The sequence below is a fragment of the Cydia pomonella genome, chromosome 1 (genome assembly GCF_033807575.1).
Source record: "Cydia pomonella isolate Wapato2018A chromosome 1, ilCydPomo1, whole genome shotgun sequence".
In the NCBI taxonomy this organism is placed as follows: domain Eukaryota; kingdom Metazoa; phylum Arthropoda; class Insecta; order Lepidoptera; family Tortricidae; genus Cydia; species Cydia pomonella.
In genome coordinates, this window is record NC_084703.1 from 43,502,553 (window position 1) to 43,525,371 (window position 22,819).

Here is a 22,819-nt window from a genome sequence, read left to right on the forward strand (position 1 = left end):
TGAAATTTTTCATCAATGTTTTCTTATGACGTTATCACGCAAAATTATCTTCCGTAAACCGACTTTACAGACAACCATATTTTTAGGGTTCCGTAGCCAAATGGCAAAAAACGGAACCCTTATAGATTCGTCATGTCCGTCTGTTTATTAATATAGTTTATAAAGGTTCTTTATTAACTATTATGCGCATGGGCGCAAGCGTGACTTGCAAATCCAACTTGATGTCCAGCCGGACGGAGCATAGTCGAGTTGTCCAGATGAGTTATACGAGTATGTATAGTTGTAGGAGGGCTTAGGCAGAGCTTTTCGGAAATTAGGTTGAGTGAAGTACTCTACCCGGCTTTTTTTTACCGGGCCACTGTTGCTCCCTTGTCCCTACGCGTCACATCCCCGATAAAACAAACCTTTTTGAGGGATGCCTCAAAATAAATTCCAGCTATATATAGAGCCCAAAGCTAGCGGACATTGCTATTATTGTTACATGTTTAAATCTACGTTTATACTTGATGACTATTTTCATAACCGTTTGACAAAAAATACATAAAAAATATTTTGCCGTGAATCGACAAAAGATTTTTAGATGATGTTGCTGTTTGTGTTGTAAATCGATGTTTACTTTAGCTTGTAATAGGTCAGACAATTCGCTTTGTAGCATAGTCATGCAAGAGACGGGGAAAGAGGGAAAAGATACTAAAATTGGACAGGCAAAAAAAACTTTAGCTTTGAAAAGCAGGGCTTCGTTGATATATTCAAAGAAAATTAGATCTAATAAGATGTAAAATCCGTCTATGCTTTATTTGGGGTTTGTGCCTACTATCTATTTTCAGTGAAAAGGACGAGGCTTTTATTCTATCAGCCTGATTTGAAGAATGATTAAGACATGTTTAAGATCTTGGAAAGATCTTTAAAAGATCGATAACTAAACGACATGTCAAAATTAACGTTTATTTCGATTCCGCTGTGATCCCAGTAAGATCTATCTACGATATTTCTAACGTCAAAGTGACATTGGTTGCCCGAATCGAGCTATCTAAATGAGAACTTATATACCAAAATTTATCGTTATCGTATCTCATTCTTCGAATCGGGCCGCATGAAGAGGTCCTGGAAAAAATCTAATTACTTAGTTATTTGAGTTGAAATTGTTTTTTTATTATTATAAAATAAAATAAAACTGGAAAAAAGAAATTCAACCATATTTCCGTTACTATTGATTTCAAATTCAAAGCCTAAGGATGACTCACGCTAGAACCGCTAGAACGGCCCGGGTTCAGGCCGCGGCAACCGACACTTTTTCTATGACAGGTGACCGGTGATCACGTGACGCATTCTACAGAAGTGTCAGATACCTCCGCCCGGGCCCGGGCCGTTTTAACGTGAGTCATCCCTTAGGAGAGTAAAAAAGTATCGTAGACGGACACTAAGTAGTACAACAGTGAAAAAAAGTTTAATGGTATAAATACAAAATATATTGCAAATACAGTTTACCTTAATGTAGACATTAAATCGTATCAACTGATTTATGGGCGAAGGTTTGTATATAATCAAAATGGCTGGCTGGTCTCAAAATAGAACAGTAAATAATAAAAAATATATAAAACCAAAAATCCAGTAACCTATGTAAATTTTTTTTTAGAAAGGTAGGCAGAAGTCGATATGATACTTTTAGTTTTTTAACCGACTTCAATTTCATAGAAGGAGGAGGTTCTGTATTCGGTTGTGGCAATTTTAATGTATTTACACCGATTACTTCGACACCTGTGGTCCGATTTGAGTGATTCTTTTTTTTATATACATATGTTCTGAAATTTCTAGTGACATTGTTTTGTTATTTGACATATCGACATAGGCCTACGTCACCATTAGAATATATCTAATATTGCTTTTGAAAGACATTATATAGTGTTTATTTAAATGATAAAAAATATAGTTACGTATAATTATTTTGTAAGAACCTGTGTATACTAGACGTAGTTATATTTTATATCATGGCACCTAATAAAAAAAACTTTTCACTGGAATTAATTTTGTATTATTTCAACAGCGCCACCGACACTAAGCGCCATTTGAACCATTCCGTTTAACCGGTTAAATCTGGAGTTACTGTGAAGGTTTCTGAAACCTTCACACTCTTTTGGTAGATAACTGGCAATAATTATTTGAATTCAGAACTATCGCCCTGCTAGAGGAATAAATATCGGCAGGCGGGCATTCCGTTGGTGGCAGTCATTAAGAGTAGTCGATATTTGTGATCTAGCACATTCACTGCCAGACAAAAAACGGCGCACTACCCCAGAAACCGGTGGTCTATAGCTGCGTACAAAACAACCCGCCCAGCGGGTTGTCCGGCATCTGAACAAAGTTCACGAGCGCCCACCAGGTCGGTTCCCGGCAGTGAATGTGCTAGCTGAATGATGTAAAATATATAAAGGAAGAAAACTACGAGTGTTCATCATCTTCCCAGTTAGGCGTTCCTCAGTACATTATCAAGGTTACGGTTGGTAGACTTAACGCAAACGCGTACGTCACGTTTCGCTATCGAACAAATTTACACTAGGGCACACTAGGGGTACTGATACAACCGAAATAAAGTAAGGTTAACAAAACTAATTTGCGATAGACCCTGTCCACCCTCTATTGACCTCGCGATTACCTAGCTTAAACAATATAAAAATTAAAAATTTAAACGTAGCGATCGTACAATAGTCTTAAGTACCAAAGATGCTACTGGCGCTTACATCATTTATGCCAATTTCCACTATATAGGATTTTGTCCAAAACATGAAACGACAGAAAACGTTTATCTGATCACTCAACCTGCTCACAAAATATCACGAGAAACGGTTGAAAATTGCGAATTATGTTTTAAAATACCCATGTACGAAACGCGAAAGTTTTTAATGTCATATCGCAAATTGATTCGTCGCGGATTAAGGTAAGTATGTTCAATTACCTACCTACTTACGACAACCATATTTAGAATAATTATGATAAAAGAATCTTGTAAGACAGTAAATTGCTGCGTCTTTTATTTGGGTTCCACAAATAACGTAAAGAATTATATAACCAAATAACAATAACGTCGTCCTACCCAACCATTTTCAAACACATAAAGATTCTACCCAATGTACTCAATTAATCACATATTCAAATTTGCCGCCTAGTGCTCGACCGTTATGGAATTTGCAATTTATTTTATTACAAGCTTTTATGTAGTTTCACCTGTCCCGTTGTCTGTAATCAAATCTGGCTTCCGATTGAGCTGAAAATTTGCATACATATGTAAGTCGGGTGACAAATGTGACAATGCAATATTATGGTACCATCGAGCTGCTCTGATGATGGAGACAATGCGAAAACACTGTGATAAAACAACGCAACCTAATTTAATTGTATTTAGGGTTTTTAGAACTGGCTCGATGAGTATTAGTTGCCTGTGGAAGGAAAATTACAGTCAGCGATAAAAGCATGTGTCAAAAATGAAATGAAAAAACTTATTTTTTGAACTGTCGGGAGAGGACCGCTAAATTAAGTGTTCTTAATTGAGAACATTGGGCAGGACGAGGCAGTTTTAAACGAAAAACAAAGAAAAATAGCCTATTAATATAGAAGCCGAAGCATTTAACTGATATGAGTTGAGGAAAAAATGGGAAGGCTGGAATAGTAGGTACAGCATCAAAAGTACGAGTAAAACATGAGAATACGAGTCAAAAGTGTAGATACTTTCATTCTCTAAAAGTTTAAATAAATATGGACATGAATAGGGACAACATTTAAAATACCTGACAATATCTTTAAAAAAATGTTAAACCAATGATAATTTGATATCATACGATTGAAAATAATAGTAGATTTTGTATGATACTATTTATGTAAGTATTTTCCAGTTTAATCACTTTTCAAGTATGTCCCTATTTACCCAAACCATCTCTGGTCACGGTAATTTTCATGAGCACAAGTCAATAACAGAAAATAGAAAACTATGCATTTTTTTTGGTGCAGTCGAACAAGACCCACCTAAATTACGTAATCAGATAAAAAATATCGAATCGGGACATGAACATCGTATCAGCCTTTCATCGTCCACTGCTAAGCATAGACCTCTCTTCCATTACGCCGCTTATCCCGGTCCTGAGACAATATCATCCAGAAGTGACCCGCAATCTTCCGAATGTCGTCCACCCAATGAGCCAACGGACGCCAGGCACTCCTTTCGTCTGAAAGCGACCACCATTCCGTAAACATTTTGACCCACCTGCCATCTGCCAGGCAACATGTCCCGCCCGGCTCCATTTTAATTTGGTAATGACGTAATGGACTTCTAATCTGGTTAACTACAGTGTTGATACATTATTAGGTACGAGTTTCAAACATTTGCTCAAAAATTGAGGCACTCACGCTTAGGCAGTTTCTCGTAAAATGACATAACCAGTAATGTTATCTCGTGTTTCAATAATGGATGCAGTTAGGCACGCTCTCGTGTCCTTCTTGTATTTGTTATAAATATGCACTTTCAAATTACGAGATTCTATCTTCCAAGCACACTCGTCTCTAATCCAGGTTCGTAATGCAATTTTATAACCTTGTTTGCCCTACTGAGGAGGGTAATGTTTTTCGAGCGTATGTATGTCCATTTCTTTGGCACACCCTACAGCTCAAACGGCTGGACGGTTTTTGACATGTGAGGTGTTGTTGAATTGGTCAGAATGTTGGTCAGAAACAGCTATATAAAATTTTAAAGTGGCGCCCGCATATGGAATAATAACCGGCCAAGAGCATGTCGGGCCACGCTCAGTGTAGGGTTCCGTAGTTACTCTTCCGTCACAATAAGCTAAACTGGAGCTTAAAGTATAGTAAATTGTTAACCAAGGGATGAAACGGTACCTTTCACCCGAGTTAAACAAATAGGCAAATTTGCATAATCAGTAGTAATAAGTCAGTCTTTTTACTATGAAGGGAAAACTTTTTGCGATAACTCAAAAACAGCTAAACTGATCATGTCCGCTATAGTTTTCATTTAATGTCTTTCTTAAGCTCTACTTCCACGATTTTTTTCATATTTTTTGGACCTATGGTTCAAAAGTTAGAGCGGGGGGACACATTTTTTTTTTTCTTTCGGAGCGATTATCTCCGAATATATTCACTTCATCAAAAACCCCTATTAGTTTTGAAAGACTTTTCCAACGATACCCCACACTCTAGGGTTGAAGCGAAAAAAAAATTTCACCCCCACTTTACGCGTAGGGGAGGTACCCTAAAAAAAATTAAATTTTTAGATTTTATTGTACGACTTTGTCGGCTTTATTGATTTATATATCCATGCCAAATTTCAGCTTTCTAGCACTAACGACCACGGAGCAAAGCCTCGGACAGACAGACAGACAGACAGACAGACGGACATGGCGAAACTATAAGGGTTCCTAGTTGACTACGGAACCCTAAAAAGGGGGTTATTTTTTCTTACAGTAGCAATATGGGTATCAAATGAAAGCTAGTGAAAATACAATTTCAAAAATACATGTATGTAAGCAGTTGGGATTTTTGTTTGTACGATAATAAATCGTCCTGTTTGTGATTTTATCAACCAGCACCATTAAGACAATTAATACCTTGGCTGCTTTGTGAACATTAAAAGGGAAGTAGGTATACGACACAATCGTCCATGCAAAATGAGAAAACTTTTTTCCGTTTCTATATATTTTCCAATCTCCATGATTTTTAGTATTTTATTGACACGATAAAAAACTAGGTTTTTATAGAATTTTCGTTTTTTTTTTTTTCAAAATTTGTAATAGGTACATTTTTTTAAAGCCAAACATCAAAATCAAATTGATTTGTTATGATTTGGTTAGTGAAAACCGTTTTCTCTCCAAATGGAATTTCATAGAAAAAGTACCATTATTTCGCAAGGATCGCAAAGCTATTCTTCCCTCTTAAAGGGAAAACTAATAAACAGTTTCCTCCAATCGGGTGAATTGAAGCGCAAGTTGTCAACGTTTCATGGCCTAATGAACTAATCGCGTTAGAGTCATACCAAGATAAGTCTGCAAATTTTATAAATTTTCGGTCAAGTTTTTGCTTGTCCAGGTGACAATGGTTCGAGGAACGCTGTTCTTGTTCGCCGCGGCGCTGCTGCTGGTCGCTGTCGCGAATGTACAAGTACGTTAAAAGAACTTCATATGAATACATAAATATAGATTTTTACCTTATAGGTCGCCAGCAAGCTCGATTTTCCGTACAAACTTAATTACGCTCTTATTTTACAGCTACAAACAATTAGCTGTACTGCTCTGAAACCTTGTATACTTACAATAGGATATACTTACAATATCTAGTCCTGTACCCCTAGTGTAACTTTGATCGACATTATAACGTGACGAACGCGTTTGCGTTAAGTCTCATTTTGTATAGGATTTTGAGTTTCCAAAACGTCCCGCTTGGCGCGCTCTTTCGAAATTCAATACAAAATGAGACTAAACGGAAACGCGTACGTCACGTTTGGAAATCGAATTTATTTACACTAGGGGTTAGTTACAGTACCCCTAGAGTAAATTTATTCGATGGCGTAACGTGACGTACGCGTTTGCGTTAAATCTTATTTTGTATGGGACTTTAATTTTCCAAAACGTTCTGTTTGGCGGTTTCTCAATCCCATACTAAATGAGACTTAACGCAAACGCGTACGTCACGTTACGAAATCGAATAAATTTACACTAGGGGCTCTGTAATTAGTTTATGTAGCTTCATATACCATAGTTGAAAAAATGCATCGAATTTAAGTTGTTCATACAAAACTTGTTTTTGCTCTATTTCGTTTGTTTTATAAACTGTACCTACAATAACTAAAAGGACTAGACATACCTCATGTCATTGTATGTACAAAGTTTCATTACAATCCAACAAGTTGTTTTAAAATGGGAACGAAACTGAAAGGTGAAATTCGGCCGAGCTTGCCGGAGACTCTCGAGACGAAAGTAGAGGACCCGCGCGAAATAATAATTTCATACAAAAGTAGTCCTCATTTTCCTCTATGGATATTAATATTACAGAAAATATTTTGACTCAATTGGTTGTATATCAATCACAGCTATGCCACTACGTTTGATTTTTTTAGAATTTTTAGTTATTATAGGAGTAAGAAGCATTTAAATATTTGTATGAAATCTGTTTATCGCTCCTAATTTTTATAATAATACAAAAATCGTAAAAAGTTAAACGCCTCTACGTTTAACTTTTTACGATTTTTTTATTATTATATATATTGTATTATTATAATAGCTAATGGTTCATATACATCAAAATGTGTAAAAATATATTCCTAAATGTCAATATCCAGTGAGGAAAATGAGGACTACGTTTGTATGGAGAATCGGCCGTCCTATTTCCTCTTAATAGTCTGTTTTCTTCTTGTAGTGTGGTATATAATATTAATTTTCCTTACTAGTTTTCAATGTAATTATGCACTTAATTTATTTGCAGTGTGAAGATGATGACGGGTATGGAATTATATATTTCTATTATACCTTATCTTCGTGTTATAAGTCGTGTCATTCACGATGACGCGCAGATTTGTCAAATCTAACCTTTAATAACATGACCACACGAGTCAAGGCACGCGTCTTCGTGAATGACACGATCTATAGACTAGATATTAAGGCCTGATCATGATCACACTGGATGCGTGTACTAACATTTTGGAGCCATCACGTAACTTCTGTATATTACAACGTGCACGTGCACGTTTGCGCACACGCATCCGACGATGTGCAAAAGCAAAATGCCCGTGACACTTAACTATAAAGAAGTGAAGATCGAAACTATAGAAAAATGAAGGTCTGAATAAATATTCACATTTTAGGGTTCCGTGGTCAGCTTGGAACCCGTATAGTTTCGCCATGTCCGTCTGTCCGTCTGCGGCTTTGGTTCGTGATCGTTAGTACTAGAAAGCTGCAATAGCTTCCGTTCGGCAGCCTATATTGTGACAAGCAGGTAACTATGGAACCCTACACTGATCATGGCCCAACATGCTCTTTGCCGTTTTTTTCTATAGTTTTCTCAAAGTAGAATTGATTGCAGTTTTTGGTGAAGGTTACGTGATACACCCACGGTTCTTAAATCATTTTAACCCACTAGATGGCTCATTTATATTTTCTCGAAAGACTTAATTTTTTTTTAAATGATTGCAGGCCAGTGCACCACCGGGTCATCGACGCACTTCTAAACATAAATAAAGCAGATACGGAAGGGGAAATCCATCCAAAGGGAGCCAGACGCCAGTATAATACATGGCTTAACAGGCGTGATGACTCTCTGCTAGATTTAGACGGAGCCGATGCGGACGCGGAGAAGGTTCACCCGAAGGGAGGCAGACGTCGCCTTACTGAACTTGAACTGGATATCTAACTCGAGACTCTGAAGTTATAAAGAAAGCCGCCTAAGCTAACTTTGCATTGATTTGAGCAGAGTAAAGTGAGGCAGTGTTATACAACTATATTTTCATAATTTGGTCTGACTAACTCAGAGCGGCTTGGCATTGATACAATGTGACGGCGCCTTAAATGCCAAATTTTTATTCAAATTTAAAGGGGCCTATTGATTACCAGTTCGCCCGACGATATTGGAATATCAGTTATTCACGATTGTCAGCTTTTGCGAATAACTGACAGGCTAATATCGTTCGGCGAACTGGTAATCAATGGGCCCCTTTAGGTACGTTTGTTGTGACGTGTCACGTCCAGACTACAAATATCACTAACCAAAGCAGTGCAGAGATTTAGCTTAAACGAACTTCAGGTATTGATTGTATTACATAAATTCTGGAATATGTGATTTTTTTATTTTCCCCTTTCTTATTTTAAAGTAGCTTAGTCATTCTTGAGTGCGCATTTATCACGTGTGCGTACACGTGCACGGGCGCATGCGCGAAACTGTAGGAGCCGTGCACGCACATGACACACGAGCCGTGGACGAGGATCTGACGGCCTACCCCGAACCACGTTCGACGTGTTATCTCTCTGTAACACTTATGTACGAATTTACAAGTGCAACAGACGGGTAACACGTCGAACGTGGTTCGCGGTAGGCCCTTTGTATATTACAACGCGTAGTCGCGCACATGCACGTCTACGCACACGCAACCAGTGCGCAGGTCGCAACAGGTCTTTAATTTGAGATACCCTTAGTAAATTTATGAACACGATTTAATTTTTAGCTTTGCGTGGGTGATACATCCACGGTTCTTAAATAGTTTTTGTATTACGAGTTTGTTTAATGATGAAAACACGTATTAGAAAGTTAATTCTTTTAATAAATATCGACACAACAAATATAAGTAATTACAATTTCTATCAGTGACAACGGCAGACTGGCTCATATGACATGTAATAACAAACAAGAAGTATAAATATTTGAAATAGGAGTACAAAAAAGGTCGCATACCAGCCAGTCGCCAAAATTGACACTGGTAAAATTGTGTCACAGGGTTTTAATTTAGATTTTTATGATCGCAGGCTCTAGCCCCACGACTCATTGCACGATTTAGATAGAGCAGATGAGAACGTGGACAAGGTTCACCCAAAGGGAGCCAGACGGAACGACGCATCGCCAGATTTAGACAGCCCCTCTGTCTAAATCTGGCGGTATACGGACGTGGAGAATATTCACCCAATAGGAGCCATGCGTCAGTTTGGCATGATTGACAGACGTGATAACTCATTGCTAGATTTATACTTATAGAGCGGATGAAGAGGCGGATAAGGTCCACCCAAAGAGAGGTAGACGTCTCCTTTCTGAACTTGAACTGCATAACTAACCCGAGTCTCTGGAGTTCAAGAAAAGAACCCGTCTAAGCTAAGTTTGCATTGGCTTGGATGATATTTATTATGACAATTTCATTGCAGATGATATGCATAGTTAGGTTGGTTCAACTCTAACTCTGGCCAGTTTGGCAGTGAGACATTGCGACAGCGCCTTAAGAGGAAAGGGGACGGCCGCTTCTCCATAGAAACGCAGTCCCCATTTCCCTCCCTAAATATTGGCATCATGTAAAATATGTTTACATCATTTGATGTATATTAACCATACTTATAGATTTTAGATTAATTGATTATGTAAAAACAGAGCTAACTTATTTCATTTTTATGTTATTATTTATTTTATTGATAAACATGTTTACATGACATTACAGTTGAACCAATGCGTCACGAAACTTAGACTAACAGCAATAATATTAACTTAAACGGTATCCAGTTATTGTATTGCATATAATAAATATTTCCTGAATATATTTGATTATTTATGTTCTCCTTTCTTACACACCGTTGAAACTGTTATTCCCAACATCATTGATTGCCTATACAATCGAAAAAAAAAACTTTTCAGTAAAATAAGAGATTATTTTTTCTATAAACTTAAGTTCATCCAATTATATTTATATGGATTGTTATTTTACGGGGATATAAAATATGAAACAGCAGCAATTAAGGCGTATAATTATGTAATTTGGCTGTGAAATAAACACATTAAGCACCGTAATTTGGCCATTAAAAACGGCAGCAAAATCAAGACTACTAAAATAATGACATGGCATCTAAAGATAATGTTGCATACAAAACCGTTAGTGGCTTATCAGTAAGGCATTCGATTCACAAACAGATGGGGTTCGAGTCCCCGTTTGTACTTTGTACTAATGAGTTTCTTGGAACTTATGTACGGTACGAAAAATATTATTTGATATTTTCCATTCCCTTTTCGGCGACAGAACATCGTGAAAGACTCGGACTAAAGGATGACTCACGTTACACCGCGCCGGGGCCTAGCCGGAGCTTCCGGCACTTCGTTTTCTATGGAAAACACCACGTGGTCACCGATCAGCCGTCATAGAAAGTGACGTGTCGGACGCCTCGGCCCGGCCCCGGCCCGGTCTAGCCTGAGTCATCTTTAATCTAAAGGTCAGATGGAAATGACATTAGCTTTCGTAACGGGCTCCTATAGGATGGGGCCGGCAAGAAACTGAGTAAAAAAGGAGGATCTAATATTACATACAGAATAAATAAAATAAATAAATATTATAGGACATTATTACACAAATTGACTAAGAATACAAATTATACTTTATATTTGGACATCAAATATAAAGAAAAATATTAGTATTTTTTTTTATAAATAGCTGGTTTTTCTTTAAAAAATGTATCCTTAACCTTTTAAACGCTAAGAACACCTAAATTCGTCGTTACTAGTCGTGCCCACAGCGCCAAATACAACAGAGGGCTTACCGCGAACCACGTTCGACGTGTCGCCTCCCTGTCACACTTACGTGCGAATTTACAAGTGCGACAGAGAGGCAACACGTCGAACGTGGTTCGCGGTAGGCCCTCAGGTGTTATAGCGCAGTCTGTCAAAGTAACCTTCACTTCAAGTAAGGTTTACATTCAGCTCCCTCGCGCCCGGGAGCTTGGTGTTTGAGTGATGTTTGTGTTTATTTCATAAAGTGCTCAAAGGGTTAAAATGGTCTCCCATATAATATCTCAGTTGACAATATAATTACCTGCTTATAATAAATCCATAGCCATAAAGATTTTCAAATACAACTCATATTGTTATTATAAGGCTTAGATTTTAAGACCCATCTTTTTTAGTATCGATTTCTAAGTTTTTAAGCTACACAAACTCTATTACTTATAGATCGTGTCATTCACGAAAACGTGTGCCTTGACTCGTATTGACATGGTATTAAAGGTTAGATTTGACAAATCTGCGCGTCATTGTGGATGACACGGACTATAGCTGCCTGGTTAAACACGTACCATTTAATAACAATTTCGGTTATCTAGTAGAACTATGTTATCTTTACTAAATAACCGGAAATTCAAAAAAGCGCACTCTAAAGTAACTACTTTAAAATAAAAATGAGAAAAATAAATAACAACATATTTAAGAGAATATTTATTACGAGTACGTTAGCTCTGCACTGATTTGGCTAGCGATATAGTCACAATAAAGGACTGTGCACACCGGGTGCGTGTACGTAGACAAGCACGTACACGTGCGCGTTCTAATATGAAGATCCTTATATTACCGCTTGCGTGCCGTGTGCGTGCGCAGCTTAAACATGTTAGCGCTCGAGCAAATACACGTCTATGTGAATACACGCAGCAGGTGTGCTCTGCCTTAAACGTGAAATTCGAATAGAAATATGGAATTTGAGGCACTGTCACATTATTTCACTGCCAAGCCGGTCAGAGTTAGAGTCGGACCAAGCTAACTCAGCATGTCATTTGCAATAATATAGGGTAGTAATGTCATAATCAATGTCAAATTTCTATGAAATTATGACGTATAAAACAAAGACACTTCCATACTTTTTTCTGTTCAAACCCATGCAAAGTTAGCTAAGACTGGCTCTTTTTTTAAGTTTAGAGTTAGATATCATCATCTTCAAGATCAGAAAGGAGATTTCTGGCTATCTTTGGGTGAGCCTTCTCCGCGTCCGCATCCGCTCTATCAAAATTGTGCAACGCGTTGATGACCCTGTACTGCGCTGGCCTGCGATCATAAAAAATCGAAATATAATTACTTTGACATAAATATACTAGCGCTGTCTAAAACTATTTAAGAAACGTCGTGGGTGTATCACGTAACCTTTACTTTCTTATCAAATCGACAAAGCCAAACACAACCGTGTCCATAAATGTATAAATGCCTGTGCGCGCCGGATGCGTATGCGTTGACGTGTACGTGTACGTGCGGGGCTATAACTGCGAAAATTGAAGTTCGTCAATTGCGGGCATTTTTCTCTGTCACTCTAATTACGTCTTAGCGAGAGTAAAAGAGAAAGATCCCCGAATTGCGAATTTCGGTTTTCCCGGCAGGCCCACAGATCCTTATGATGAGACGGCACGACGCCGACATTTTAATGAACGTGCATGTGTAAGCACGTTCAGCCGGTGTACTTTGTCCTTTAATGCTTATACTATATCTGTTCCAGAAAAATAAATCCCTGAATTAACGTCTAGTCCATATGAAAGATAAATAAATAATATTAAAATTTAATTCCATACCATTCACACTGCAAAAAAAAATGTGCATAAATGTATTGAAAACTTGTAAGAAAAATCAGTATTCTTTACTACTACGAAAAGAAAATAGTTTCTTTAAGTAGATAATATAATTGGGTTAACAGGTTTAATATACTTAATCTATAACACAAAATGATAGTGGTGATGGTCTACATAAATCGGCTATATATATACCAACATCATCACAGGCCTTTGCGTCTATTGCAGACGATTTAAGCATTGCTGTTTAGACAACAGGTTTGGTGACTATGGAGGCCGATGCGTGAGCGGCACGACCTCCCACATTTTTGGCAGAGAAAGCTCATGCCATCATACCAACATACCTACTTCAATATAATACATATAAAAAAATAATTCAATACAGAGTTTTCAAATTTTGGAAGGAACGTTTTAAGGTAAGGTTATACGTTATGTAATATGTAGTCTAATTGCCACGTCTCTTTTCATACATTTTGTATTTTGTGGCAATTAGGCCACATACATATTTTTTCGAGAATGACCAGTAGAAGTTTAGCAACGTACTTGTACATTCGCGACAGCGACCATCAGCAGCACCGCAGCGAACAAGAACAGCATTCCTCGAACCATTGTCACCTGGACAAGCAAAAACTTACCATCTTTTTCAACACACTTGCCCAAAACGGCGTTTTTATTCCATATTAAACACGCGTACTTTTTCAGTAGGTATATTATAACACTCGTGCTTTTTCATTACATTATCCGACTGAGTTAAGAAGGAAACTGATTGCTAATAATATGTATAGAAACGGAGCCTTCTTAAATTGGTCGAGTAGATTTTACAACCGGGCGGCGGCGGTGGGGCGAGGAGCGGCAGGCAGTAGGACAGATGCAAGACTGCATACTAACCGATTTAACAATTAAAATATGATTACTTAATATGAAAGTTTCTGTTTTCCTCGCAAGTCGAAAAACGTCGTATGAAACGCGTGTGCTATGGTCATTACATACATCGGCTTTCTTATTGCACGCTCGCTTGCAGCTCGCGCGTACAATATCGCTTCGTGTGTAATAACCAACTTAGCACACTTGTATCACAATGTACTATTATGAAACGTTACAAGACTCAATTAGTTAATTCACATTTTATCAGTTTAACCTTTAGATTCTTCTACTTTACCAGATTCCTGGAAATTAAATAAATAAATATTTGGGGACAATCTTACATAAATTGACCTAGCCCCAAACTACGCAAAACGACGATATACATACGTATATAGATAAATATATACTTATAGACATAGAAAACAACCATGACTTAGGAACAAATATCTGAGTTCATAACACAAATAACCTTACCGGGATTCGAACATTTCGAACCTGGGACCATCGGCTTCATAGGTCACTACCCAGGCCAGACCAGTCGCAAAACAGACATGGTAACGGTCAAGTCTCATTGGATCCCAAAATATCTTAACGTTTCACAAAAATCACAAAAAGGGTTATTAAATTTTATTACGAACCTCAAGTGGAGAAGGCTTGGAAAATATAATCTCGTGATGTTTAATGTGTCCAGTAGAAAATAAGTGCGTATTTATAACAAATGTATGGAGGACACGAGAGCGTCCCTAATTATATCCATTATTGATACATGAGATAACTCAGATAGTGTTTATAAGTTGGCTAAGCGCGAGTGTCTCGATTTTTTTTTTTAGTTCGAATATACTTTATTCATGTAGGCCTAGCAACAAGCACTTATGAATAGTAAGACAGTATTACATATTATTATCTTAAGCTAATTATCCGAGCAATTTATTGATGTAAATATTATTCCATACATAATACTAATGAATATAATTCATAGATCAAATTTAGGTACTAAGAATTTCACAAAATATCGGCAAACAAAAAAAAACAATTCTATAAAAAAATACTAGTCTAGAATGTTTCTAGAATAAATTCTAATTGTCATACAAATAAAATGAAAAATAAAACAACAAAGGAAGTACATACATTGGAATATCCATTACATCATCATTATTCAAATATAGGAAATAATTAAACTTTTCGAATCACAATTAATCCCACGTTGTTTTATCATTCATGTAGTCTTGTGTGGTATAATAAGCTTTAGAGATAAGTTTACGCTTTGGGCAAGCTTTAATTGTTTTGTACTAATTACAGTCGGACATCAAGTCGAGATACTGTCCAGCCCGGTGTCACAGCGTCCCGTCTGACAGGAGTCAGGGCCAACACACATACCCACGCTACGACGTCGTCTCACGTTGCGGCGTCGTGCAACGTTACGGCGTTATGTCGCGGGGCCAACATACATACCCACGATACGACATCGTCTCACGTTGCGGCGTCGTGCAACGTTACGGCCGGCGTTGTAACGCGGAGCCAACACACATACCCGCGATACGACGTCGTATCGTGGGTATGTGTGTTGGCCCGCAGACTTTTGGACCGAAGTCTCCTCGGTCGCCAGTCCTGCTACCAGTATTGGCCGAAACATTAATGCAATTGATCTTAGAACATTACAAATTGAACCGTAAACTGTTACCGTCCGTTACTGTTTACGATTCAATTTGTAATGGTTAAAGGTCAATTGCAATTAACGTTTGACCAACACTGCCTACTACACCAATCTACCTACTACCAGAACCTACCTACCTACACCAACACACTACACAAACTACTTAGAAACAGAAACTACTGAGTAGTGTAGCTATGTGAGGGCAGCTTGCCGTTGGGATTTGCCTCTTCCATACCAGTGAGTTTTGTATGAAAAACTAAAATTCACTGTATTCTTGTAACTGTGATATCTGAAGCTACATAAACTAATAACAGGCATAGAATTATTGATTAGTCCTATTGTAAGTACAACGTTTCAGAGCAATCTAGCTAGTCGTTTTAAACTGAGAGCGTAACTACGTTTGTATGAAGAACCAAGCTTGTTACTGGATAACTCACGTTAGACCGGGCCTGAGGGCTTACCGCGAACCATGTTCGACATGTTGCCTCCCTGTCACACTTACGTGCGAATTTACAACTGCGACAGAGAAGCAACACGTCGAACGTGGTTCGCGGTAGGCCTTCTGGTTCGGGCAGGAGGTTCCGGCACTTCGTTTTCTAAGGAAAACATCACGTGATCACCGATCATCTGTCATAGAAAAGTAAGCGCTGGGAGCTGCGGCTCGGTCTAACGTGATTCATCCTTAACACCATACCCGCTGCGTACAACCGCGCCAGGGCTATAACCGCGAAAATCGAAGTACTTCAATTGTAAGCATTTTTCTCTGTCACTCTAATTGCGTCTTAGTGAGAGTAAAAGAGAAAGATCCCCGCAATTTGCGAAATTCAATTTTCGCGGTAGGCCGCCAGGTAGCGGACGCTCTTAAGCCATCATCAGAAACTGGACACGCCACTTTTGACGTATAATCTGATACGCTACTTTTGATATTGATCTTTCTTTGATTTTTTTTTGGTTCGACGACCAGTTTGGCCTAGTGGGTAGTGACCCTGCCTACGAAGCCGATGGTTCCGGGTTCAAATCCTGGTAAGGGCATTTATTCGTGTGATGAGCATGGATATTTGTTCCTGAGTCATGGGTGTTTTCTATGTATTTAAGTATTTATAAATATTTATATATTATATATATCGTTGTCTAAGTACCCTCAACACAAGCCTTATTGAGCTTACTGTGGGACTTAGTCAATTTGTGTAATAATGTCCCATAATATTTATTTATTTTATTTATTTATTTATTTATTTTATTGATCTTTATCAATCTCAAAGCGTTTTTCTGATACTCACTTCCGAAACGTGCAAAGAGTGTTTAGTTTATATTTTAACATCAGGACGCGTTCTTGTTTTGCCTCTACGAAGCATGTCCGCTACATATCGGGAAATCCACGGTAACGGCTACGACGTAGCGCTACGACCGTAGCTCAGCGGTGAAAGTGTAACACAATTTCTTTATCAGACTGTAGGTGCTTAGTATCTTTAAAATTAAAACGTGTTCGATTTTTGAAAACATCTTAATGAAAAACCAATTGAATAATTGATTTGATTCGGATTAAAGAACACACTTAATTAAGTGTAATATAAAAGTTTCAATGATATACCTCCTAACTAAAATATGCTCAATAAATTAAAACATGATTTCAACTTATCTTTTATAGGTACTGTCTTTTATTTGGGTTCCATAATATCATCATTATCATCATAATTTTAGCCTTCAGTCGCCCACTGCTGAGCACAGGCCTCTCTTATTGTACGCCACTTATCCCGGCCCTGGGCTAGTCTCATCCAGAAGTGTCCCGCGATTCCACCCGACGAGCCAACGGACGCCATAATGTAATTTAAATAATGTACGAGTCGCTTAACTTCAAACTCGGATAAATCACATTTTGATATTAAAAAAAGGTAATAGGGTAGATATTTCCTAAAAGGGTAGAGTGGATTTATCCGAGTCGGGGCTCGGAAACCGTTTTACTTTTCAAAACGGATTTTGTTCATTCACCCGGGAACGAAAATGATTTCATTTCCGTTTGCGGTTACCGGTTAAAGAACTGTTCTTTTTAGATAAAGGTTTATGCCAAATATGTTCTCATTTCGTTCTTGTGGAACGAAACTAACCGGTTAAATAGAAAATGTTGGAGCAAAATAGAACGAATGAGTATTTATATCTCTTTCACGTATAACAACGAGTTTAACCGAGAGTCTCCGAGAGATAAGAGTAACCGGTATTAAATTATATCGTTCTCCGCGATGCATAAAATGCTGTTTCCTGTTTTACCGGCAGAACGTTTTTTTAGTTCGCGTTCCATCAATGAACCGGTTTTTAATGAACGAAATAACGTAACGGTTTTGAACGATATTAACAGGTATTCCAATACTGGTTTCGAGTTTGAATTTAAGCAACTCATATTTCAGAAGTTTGTCTAGAATTCACTATACATTTTTATTTTAGTGTCGTCGGATGTTAGATGTTAGCCTGATAATTACATGAAATATGTAAAAAAATACTATGCATGCCGGGGCAATATAATAAAAAAATAACTACATTATAATTATGGCAATCATTTTTAATCCATGAACTCATAAAGCACTCCTATATCATAAAAATTGTGATAGAATGTATAAATAATTAAGAAAAATACACTAAAAACACCTTGTTTTTCAATATTCATGTAAAAAGTTGATATTATTTCATCCACAGAAATCGAATACGGCTCGTGCTTGGCCAATTTCCCTGAATTGATATAAACACAACGAATACACTTCGACACGCTCCCGCGTTCTTATATAATAAGCGTTTGTGTCTGTTTCAATGCCACACGAATTGTAAATCCTCCGAACCTACATCTTTACTTCAGGTAATACCTATTTATACTCTTTTTTAGAAAATATTGATACGAACTAAGTCCCAATAATATGTCATCTCGTTTTAAGATTATAAACAGAGATCTATAATGTAAAATAATGTCTGTCAAATAACAAAACTGCGACCAAATCCGGAATACTGTCATACTTGATATCAACATATCTCCTGAATGCTGCTTAAGCTTGACACACACACACACAGGGAGGGCGCGGCGCGTCTATTCAACTAGTTTTATATGAACATCATCAAACTGGCCGCGGGCGCGAGTTGGCCAGGAGATAGGTCGTGCACGGACGCGCGCGCCGGGCGGTCGTTTGTTTTGTGATACATACGTTTGTCAACAAGCACTCACACAGCGAGGGTGCGCGGATCGGACGCGTGCGCGTTTTCATTAACGATATATTTTATTACAAATAAAATGGACCTTAATTCAATTCAATTCAATTCAAATATACTTTATTCATGTAGGCCTAGCAACAAGCACTTATGAATAGTAAGACATTATTACATATAATTATCTTAATCTAATTAACAGAGCAATTTATTGATGTTGTAAATATTATTCCATATATAATACTAATGAATATAATTCATAGATCAAATTTAATACTAAAACTTTCACAAAATATAGTCATACAAAAAAAAAATATAAAAAATACTAGTCTAGATTGTTTCTAGAATAAATTCTAAATGTCAAGCAAATATAATAAATATAATAAAATCCATTTCATCATCATTATTCAAATATAATAAATAATTAATAATAGAGACTACTTCGGGCTCGCCGCCGATCCGACCCGCGCTCTATGTGAAGGGAATCGGTAGCTTAATCACGCGCTCGCCCGGACCTGCCCTGTGTGTGCATCAAGCTTTATTGTATTTTCCAGTCCACTGACCTCTCGTTTAGAACATTCAAGTCTCAAAAGTATTCACGTTTTTTAATTTGCCTGTTGTCTTTTTCGCACTCACGAATTGCTCATATACGTGATAGCTTTCCTTTTTTTCACAATTCAACCATATTTAAGCGTGTCATTCAGGATCTGTGGATTATCTACAAAACAGCTGTTTTTGTCTAATTCCTTAAAATTTTTAAGTAATGTTGAGTGAGTAGTGCCTACGTATATTTGTATAAGTTAGTCCTTATCCAAACTACAGTTCCAGCTTTAAGGTTACCTTCCGGTTGTGAAAGCATTGCTACAAAGCATTCCTGCAGTGGAAAAACGAGCGATGTCGGTTTATCTCCTTAAAATCAGTGACGGAATTGAACTTTTCAATCGCACCAGTCACTATCACTTCCACACTTGTTAAAAATGGTGCACAGTTTAGAAGTGAATTTGTCGACCTTTAATATACCTTTTTTTCTTTCCATATAGATTAAAATGGTTCGAGGACTGTTCGTGATCGTCTTGGTGCTGTTGGCAGCCGCTGCTGTACAAGTGCGTATTTTAGTTTCCTATTGTAAGAGAAAAGAAATTGACGGGATTTTTTTTTTGCCCTTTGTAAGGAAGGTTGGCCGACTTGGACGACCTGCCTAATAGATTTTTATTTTCCCGTAATAAAATTTTCTTCTACGTTTTCCCAATGAGAACACGATACTGAATATGCCCTTAAACTGATCCACACTATTTTTGTTACTTCTTAACCACCACGCTGCGCTCCAAGGTCCAAAATGCGTCTTAATCCGTGCTGTGTTGTAGCAGATGGCGCCAGCTGCTCAACATTTATGTCAAATTTGGTCGCGTTCACGTTGTAGTTTTTATCGCCATTATGTATTTTATTTGTATTTTTTATTTACATATAATTTAACTGTAATTATTATTTATTTATTTCCAATTTGTTTGTTTTATTGCTATTGTTTATTATTGCTTTTTTTAATGTTGTGTACTTTCCGTGCTTCACTCGCTTATGGCCCCGGCGGAAGACCAGCGTTGGCCGACCCAGGACCATGCTGAGTCGGGACCATTCCGTGGCTAATATGTGTCATGTAATGTAATGTTATACGTTGTAATGTTATGATTAATTTTCTTTTTGTTTCTTTTTTTGCCACGAAAAACTATTACTATTGCTATAAAACGTCAATGTAGCTCGAAAGGTGGCCAAGCTAAAATGGGACAGAGCTGGCCACGTCTGCCGAATACCGAATGAGTTGTAGGGTAAAATCACTACAGAGTGAGTGCCCAAAAACTCGAATCAGGGATTGGCAGACCACGCTGGCGATGTAGGGAGGAACTGGACTCCTTCTTGAAGGAGTGGCCAGACACAGCACTGGATAGACGACAGTGGAGAAAATGGGGATGGAGTCTTTGCCCAGCTGTGGGAAACGTAATAAAGCTTGTGACTAAATATTTGACTGAATTCGGACAGTGGAGAAAATGGGGATGGAGGTCTTTGTCCAACAGTGTGACATGATAAGTTTTAAACATATTATAGATATAGTTGACTGATAAATTGTTGGCTAACGTGCTTATATTTTTTTACAGAGTCGAAAGCAATGGTATGTAAAATAGTGGTTTAGTTATAAACACCCCTATAATGGACATGACACCAAAAACGAAACGAAAACTGCAAATACTGTAAAATAAGTATTAAATTTAAGTCATTATATAACAAAGATTTTAGTCACTGGCAACATTTCACATGAACAAGAGTCATAGAACTACTTATATTTTGTTAATTTCGGTACAATATTGAAAAAAAATGGTGTCATATTATATACCATTGAAAAATAAATTAAAACTTGTTGTAAGTACATAGCAGTGTTGGCCGAACGTTATTAATTAGAATTGACCATGAACCATTACAAATTGAACCGTAAACTGTAACCGTCCGTTACAGTTTACGGTTCAATTTGTAATGGTTACGCGTCAATTCTAATAAACGTTCGGCCAAAACTGGTACATAGTGCCCTTAATGTCATTCAATGCCACTGTACGAGCAGGACAGCAATATAATAGTGCGCGTGTGAATGATGTAGGAAATGGGGATAGTCTGGGACTAAATTAAACGATTAAAGGGACCCACTGATTAACAGTCCGCCTCGCATTCAGGCCATAATTATCAAAAAAACAGTCCGCCAGACGGTATAAGCCTGTCAGTTAGAACAAAAAGTTGGCAGTTTCGTACAACTGACAGGCCGATACCATCCAACTGACTGTTAATCAGTGGCAATCACACGCAAGTTCATTTCCACGCGCCTGATAGGTATAACCTAATAGACCTTTTATAATTTTAGGTTAGAACGCCGGGCAGTCAACGCACTCCTGCATTTAGATAGAGCGGACGCACAAGCGCAAGCGGCAGCACGCGCGTACGCGGCAGCAAACGCGGAAGCGACTGCACGCGCGCTAGCGTATGCACGCGCGAAAGCGGCAATGGCCGCGGATCTGCCTTACAGACGTCAAACGAATGTTAGGGTTTTGCTTTCACAACGTTGACAAAATTGGATCGGATTTGCGGTGACTAAGTATAATATTTTACTGTAATTATACTTATTTGCTGGAATATGTCGTTATTTATTTTTTCCCTTCGCTAAATAAAATGAGGTGATAACATATAAGTACGAGTAAAAAAAAAATCTTTTTTTTTATACTACGTCGGTGGCAAACAAGCATACGGCCTGCCTGATGGTAAGCAGTCTCCGTAGCCTATGTACACCTGCAACTCCAGAGGAGTTACATGCGCGCAATTGATTATAATGACCTCCTCATTTATTTTTCCTGACTTCAAAATGTTCCTATTATAATAATGAGTTATCTTTATTTTTTTGCTATGGTAGCTATTATAGATAGAATATAAATAGGCGTCACAATATATATGCCTATGTATTTTACACGCTGGCATTATTCTATCCCGTCTGTGAGCGAAAAATTTTGACGCTTTTCATAACATTGAACATTTTTGGCAATGAAAGACAAAGTTTTTTTTTACATTTCTAATATTGTTAACGATGCGCTGATATTCCGTGAAACGGAAAACGATTATCCCGATTTCGGGAAGTGTGGATTTAATGGCGCTTGAGTTCCGTGCAAGAAAAATTGGAGCTGCATTCAAATTATACAATTTTTTGAGTTTTAAAATATTAAAAAATAATAATAATAAATTTGATTGAGCTTGATACGATTGAAGAGCGAGCAAAGGTGTCATATTAATATCAAGAAAATAATATATTTAAAAATTAATAAAATTAATTTTATAAATAACGATCCAGATATAGAAATAAATTCGGATTTTGTAAATATTACCCATACTAAGGTTTTGGAGTTGGACGAAGCTAAATCGGCAGCTTTTATAGCATAGACTGTGCAAAGTCATAATTTCATAGAAATATGATGTTTAGAATAACACTTGCACAGTCTGTGCTGTCAGAATCGTTGCTCTATTGGCCTGATCTGAC

The 22,819-nt window shown here is 37.6% G+C and overlaps 1 protein-coding gene across 1 annotated transcript in view; it reads right to left on the reverse strand.

The window, feature by feature from the left end:
• LOC133524514 (estradiol 17-beta-dehydrogenase 8) overlaps positions 1-22,819 on the reverse strand; it is a 229,910-nt gene that overhangs the window by 76,218 nt on the left and 130,873 nt on the right. The gene's annotated exons all lie outside the window — the stretch shown is intronic.